Source organism: Tamandua tetradactyla, chromosome 9, assembly GCF_023851605.1.
Source record: "Tamandua tetradactyla isolate mTamTet1 chromosome 9, mTamTet1.pri, whole genome shotgun sequence".
Lineage (NCBI taxonomy): Eukaryota > Metazoa > Chordata > Mammalia > Pilosa > Myrmecophagidae > Tamandua > Tamandua tetradactyla.
The window spans coordinates 23,008,480-23,015,663 of NC_135335.1; positions in this window are offsets into that span (position 1 = coordinate 23,008,480).

Here is a 7,184-nt window from a genome sequence, read left to right on the forward strand (position 1 = left end):
CCTATATCACTTGCAATTTCTGCCAATCTTCCATTATAGGCCTGCATTGAACTTACTTGCTTGCTGGATAACATAGACAGCAGTTCCTTGCTGCTCATTGGGGAAGCATTTTACTTCTGCTCCCTTCTCTAACTGGGACCAACATCGTATGGAGACTTTGTGTCTGCTCTGGTATTACCAGAGTCCCCAACTAAAGCCTACATTATAAGCTGTCACATCTAGGTGGAATGGAACTGCCTTGTCCACCACCTGTAGTATCTGGGCCTACACTACTGCCCTTTATTGCATCCCAAAAGCATGTTCTTGGTCATTCCCGTAGTCCCAGGGAGTACCTTTCCTGATCAAGATCACACCCAGGTGGAATGGAACTGCCTTATCTACCACATATAGTGCTTGGGCTTGTACTACTGCACTTTTTTCTGTAGCAAATGCATGTTTTTGATCTTTTCAATCCCATGAGGCACCTTTTAAAATTAAGGCACACACAGGACACAAGACCTGAGCCAAATGGGGGGGGTAATCACTCTCTGGTACCCCAAAAGTCCTACAAAAGTTTATAGGTGCTTTACCATGATTGGTCTCGAATATGCTTGGACCTAACTTACTACAGTCCCTGGGATTATTTTGGTTTTACCAGATCGCACAGCTTGCAAGAATTTAGCAGACAATCCAGACCCTTGGAAAAACATAGGCCTCATTGATTGCCAATCCCAGGTATCTTGTGCACAGCACAGAGTGTCTGCAGCTTCTTCTATATCTGTAAGAGAATCAGAGGTTAGCATAATATCATTTATATAATAATATAAAACACTGTATTGTTATGTTGTCAAGGGCCAAGCCCTGGGCCACTAACCCATGACCTCACAATAGGGCAATGTATATAGCCCTGTGACAGCACTACAAATGTCCATTGCCACTCATTCCATGTGAATGCAAACTGGCCCTGATTCTTTAGATCAGGTCAATGTAGACAAACTCATCATCCAAGTCCACTGCATAGTGGCACTGTCTTAAGGAAAGAGTCAGTTGATCCATCATATCAGTTATTGATGATTTTTTCTCTGTGTCTACTAGGGCCAAGACATGCTGTACCTTGCAGGGAGACTAATATTTTGAAATTTCCTTCAGTTTTTCATCTCCCCTGCTGCCAAGTGGCTGGCACAGAAATCAATCAAGTCACATCATCTTGGCTGCACAGGCATAAATCACCACCTAAACACGAGTGCTGGGGCTCAGTCTGCTTTTTTTTTCTTTAGCTTAGGGAACTGCTTCTCCTGGGGCAATCCTCTTTATAACACCAATAAAACTTTTTTGGGCTGTTAAACAATTGTCTCTGGATTCACCACTGCAGCTATTAAGTTTTCCACATTTGCAACTGGGGTACCTTGGTGGGGCTGCTGGCTTTGCTAACCCCTTTCCCCTCACATGGAAGCTTTCATTCAAATGGCAGTTCCACCCTTTGCTTTAACAGCTACATCTATCCTGTTCTTACACTTTTACAGTCCCTAGCCATACTTTTTCACTTTCTGAGAGTTCTAGGCTGTCAGCCTCACGGGTTTCTGCCATTTCAGTTTCGTGAGAACTCAGAGTCCCTTCCAGCATTTATGCCATATATGTTGTCTGTAGGCAGACCTGTGGGGGGAGGGAGCCCACTGGTCTGCGCCTGCATCCAAGGTCTGGTCGTGCTCAATCCACCACTTCACCATGGGACAGGCATGGAGCAAGGGATGGGTACTTGCTTGGGAGGGTGCCAACTCATACCAGTCTCCCTCCATTTTAGGTGGTTCTGGCCTTGATGTTTCCTCTCCCAGGACTCAAATCCGGTCTTCCAGTTTTTTTCTTTTGCTGCAGTCTCCAGACCTGCATTTGTGTTCCTAAAGCTTCTTTGTGTGGTTCCTGCACCATGGTTAAAGAAAACCAAGACACTTTCCCCATCATACTTGCTGAGGAACCTGAATGCCAACTTTAAAGTCCTTTAAAGCCGTGGCACTCCCCTGTGGGATTCATATGATTTCAAATCCCTGGAGCAGACTACTACAGCAAAACAGCTGCTATGGGATGCCACAAGCTTGTGGAGGCCCACATCCCATCTGATCTGACTTCCTCCAGTCCTCCAGGGCAGAAGGGCTGCTCACTGCTCATCCTGATGAATCCATCAATTGTCAGGTTCATATCTTAAGGTTTGGTTGTTCTGGTCTGGTAACAAATTGAAAGAAGCTCAAGGAATTTCTTCTTGAGTGGTCATCTTTAATAATTCCCCCTACTCTGATGCTTACAGAGCATGAGTTCCTTATACACTAAACTACACAAAAGTGGCACTTTACCAACAAGTGACTTCACTAGTAGAATATATGATTAGATATATGTATATTGCATCAATGGTTGCATAAGCTATGTTGTACCATGTTTTTCCAGAACTCATGAAGGCTATCTCAGCTGGCAGTTTATAAAGAGCAATTTTTCATATCCCATATTATCTTGTTTAAATTCCCCAAAAAGTTTAAGGTAGAGAAGGTACACTTACAAATTCATTTTATAAGGTGAGCATCCCTCTAAATACCAAAGCCAGATAAAGATATCACACTATAATTATGAACAAATAGCTATAATGAATGTAGAAGAAAATACACTGCACAAAACACTAGGGACATAATCCACCCAGCACTTTTACAGAATTATCCACCTTTATTAAGTGGGAATTATTCCTGTTGAATGATGTTGATTTAATATAGGAAACTGGTTAATGTAAAACACAACATTAATTCAGAAAGCAGGAAAAAAACAAGATGATCTTCTAAATTGATGCACAAAAATCATCTCATAAAATGAAACCCTTACCAGTCAAAAGAATACGCAGAAAAGTAGGAATAGGTCAAAATAACTTTATATGATAAACACTGTAATTTAAAATCCCACACTGTATTAATTGGTGAAAATTTGAAATATTTCTCCTTAAGCAGGGATGAAAAAACGATACCCACTGTCACCAGCGCTATCCAGCATTGTAGGAAAAGTTTTAGCCAGACATATTAGGCAAATGGAAGAAACAAAAACAACCAAATTGGAAAGAAAGAAGGAATATTTTCTGTATCTGCAAATGGCATAAACCTATATACAGAATTCTCTGGAAAATCCACAACAAAATGAAAACCTAATAAACTAATTCAGGAAAATTGCAGATCACGAGATCAACATGAAAAATTAGTGCTGCTTTATACATGATAAATAAATAGCTTTAATATCAATCAAGACAAATTCCATTTAAAATAACAACTGAATAAAATTAAATTTAGGCAACTAAATTTAGCCAAATTAACTTAGCCAAACTAAAATATAGTTTTTGTAGGAAATTATGAAAGCCTTGATAATAGTTCTCAAAGAAGATCTAAATAAAGAAATATGTTTCTTATTCATCAATTGAAAGATTAAAATTTGTTAAGATGTCAATTCTACCCAAACTGATTTACAATTTAAATGCATTCCCAATCAAATGTACAACAGCCATCTTTCCACAAATGTAAAAGCAAGTCAACGGATTTGTATGAAAAATTAAAGGACTAAATTAAAAACAAATAAATATTGAAAGGGAAGAAGGATGTTGATACACTAATACAACCCAATTTTAAGTTTACTTTAAAACCACTCTAAACATGACATCATGATTTTTGCACCAGGGCAGATGTATAGATCAATGAAATTCAATGCAAAATAGAGAAATAAATTCTCATGACTATTTGGCAACAAGACTTTGGTAAAGGGCACTGAGTAAACACAGTAGGGAAAGACTAGTCTCCTCAACAAATGGTGTTGGCAAACCTGGATAGCTATGCAAAAGAATGAAAGTGGACCCCTCCCCATGATACACAAAAGTTAACTCAAATATAACAACCAGAACTATAATATCCAGAATACATAAAGAAATCCTGCAACTCTACCACAAAAAAACATTACTTGTCTATTAAGAACGGTTAAAACTCAAATAGATTTTTCTTCAAATAAGTTATGTAAACAATGATTAAGCACATGAAAAGATGCACATTATTTCCATTAAGGAAATTCAAATAGAAAGTATAGTAGGATAATGTTTCATACCCACTACAATGCCTACTATTAATATTAGAAAATAATGCTTTCTTGATGATGTACAAAAATGGGAACACTTGTTCATGGATGGTGGGAAAGTAAAATTGTGCTGGTGATGCTGCTGTGGAAAACAAAGTGACCCCTCAGAAATGTAAGAATAGAATTACCATTTCACCCAATATTCCCAGTCTAAGTATACAAGGCCTTGAAATCAGGGCCTTGAACAGATATTTGGACAACAATGTTAATAGTGGTATTATTCACAATTGGAAAAAGAAGTAGGAACACAAATGCCCATCATCAGATAAATGGATATAAACAATGTTATATACATGCAATGGAATATTATTCAACTCAATGTTGTGTGAAATAAGCCAGGCCTTAAAAGACAAATATTTTATGACTTCATTGATATGTAATCAATGCACAAATTTATAGAGCCAGAAGCTAGAATACAGGTAGCTAGAATCAGGCCTGGTGTTAAGTAATGAGGAGTTAATGAGTAAGTGGTACAGAGATTCTGTTTGGACTGATAGAAAAATTTGGTAATGAATGTTGGTGATAGTAACACAGCACTGAGTATATTATTAACACCACTTATTTCTACGTATGAAAGTGGCTAAATAAAAAAATAGCTTTTATATATTTTACAGAATAATTAAAAATACATAAAACTGGACAACACATTAACACTAGGGTAACTACAGGTGGCAGTTAACAGTGTATCTATAATAATTTTCATTTGTTTTTCGTTTGTTTGTTTTTGTCATAGGCAGGACCCAGGAATCAGTAATGTTGTTTTAACAAAGTAACAAAATCAACATGCTGTTGCAACATACTAATAATAATTTAACTGTTTTGGGGTAGGTGTATATGGGAAATACATACATTCTCCATAAATTTTTCTGTAAATCTACAACTTCTACAATAAAAAAGAAAATTATTATCATCACACATCACATAAAATGTAATAACATATATTTCTAATTCAATTTTCTCCTGGCAATTTCAACCATTATTTCTATACATTTTACTTTGTATGTAAATATATAATATATAAATATAATATACATAATAAACCTGAAAATACAATGTTATTATTTTCATTGCATACAATTAATTTTAAAGAAATTTTACAATTTTAAAGAAATTTAAATTTTTTAAAAAATTTTTAAGAAATTAATTTTAAAGAAACTTCACATATTCTAATGACTTGCACTACTCATTTCTTTTTGTAGATTCAATTTTTCCTCTGATAAAACTTTCTTCATCCTAGAGAACTCCTTTAGCTTCTCTTCACAGCTGACTTTTTGGCAACAAATGTTCTGAGCTTCCATTTAAGTTCATTGTCTCCCTATCCCATTTAAAGTGTATAAAAATTTTGACAAGATACAGAATTATTTTTCTGCTTGCCTTTTCACACCTTGTAGATTTTTTCCTTCTAGATTTATTGTTTCTTACTAGATGTTTCCCACTTTTCATTCCCCTGAATATCCCCTCACCACAATCCTGCCACATTATATTTTCTCCCTACTCCATCCACTCTGACTACTTTGAAGTGTTTCCTTCATTTTCTGTAGCTTGAGTGTTATTTATTTCTGTGTGGTAGGGACAAAGTGATATGTTTATATTCATGCATTGTATTTAACTTTTGTGGGATGTTCAGAATTTCTTAGAGACATAAATTCATTTTTTCTCCAAAATCAATAAAAATTCAGTGACTTTTCATTGAATACATATACATATTTTTGGGGAGGTGCATGGTCGGGAATTGAACCTGGTCTCCCACATGGAAGGTGAACATTGTACCACTGAACCACCCATGCTCCCCTTCGTTGAATATTTTTGACATATGTAGGCTGGAGCACTGTTTTTTTTAATCAGTGTTGTTCGTGTTATTGTTATGGTTTGTCTCATAGTTTCTCAGTTTGAAAAACATCTTTTTAAATGTAGTTTCAAGTTACTGATGCTCTCTGGTAGCCTCTGATCTGCTTTTGCATTCTTCTGTCAATGTTATATTACACATTTACCTTTGTTTTCTAGAATTTCTATTTAGTTGGGGTTTTATCTTAGTCTGCTTTTTTTCTGTTGTGATTTATATATATTTCCTCATTAGGAGCATCTATTCCCTAAGTTGTTAAACACATTTAAAACTGTTTTAAAGAACTTGGCAGGTAATTAAAGCTTGGATTCATCTTGATATCTATTTATATTAACTTTTTTCATTAATATTGTTCACAAATTTTGTTTTATCTTATGTGTGGTAGTTTTTAGATGATTCACTATACTTTTGTAAATGATATGTTATAAGGAGTCTAGAATTTGTTGTCATTTGATAATGGGTATTGTCCTTTGCTCTGACAGTAAAATGTTTTCTAAACCTCTCAGGATTTTTTTTTTTTTTTTTAAAGGAAAGACAGAGAGAAGGAAGGAAGGATAGAAGGAAGGAAGAGAGGAAGAAAGGGAAACATCTTTTTTTAAACATTTTCTTGTTTTATTGTATTTTGTTTCTCCGTTTTCGTTACATGGGCTGGGGCCGGGAATCGAACCGAGGTCCTCCGGCATAGCAGGCAAGCACTTTGCCCGCTGAGCCACCGCGGCCCACCCCTCTCAGGATTTATATTATCATTTTTATTAAGAAGTTTCTATTTCCTTTTGTCTTCTTTCTTAGGGTGTGGTATTTAAAATAGGGAATTGACTTTTTCTTAATGTGACTTTTTTAATATCATATTTCATGCCTGAGTTAATCAAATATATTTGTTTAACTGGCTAAGCCATAAATTCAGCTTCTCCTAGCTTGTTACAATAGCTGGTATTTATATACTGCCCTCAAACCTGTAGCGGCATCTCTTGGCTAAGCCTGTTGAACCTTCATCTGTACATATGCAGCTCGGCTTTCAGCTCAGGACTTACAGAGAATCCCAGTGATGATATTTAGGTCACTTCCCTTGGAGATCTTACCTTTAGTGTTCTGACAACTTCACATGGTAGAAAGCACAACACTGCCTCTTGATGTATTCAAGACATTCATATTCTTCTTGCACTTTTATCTCACTGGTCATCAAGGGAGGCTGGGTACATATCAGTCCCATCTCATATAT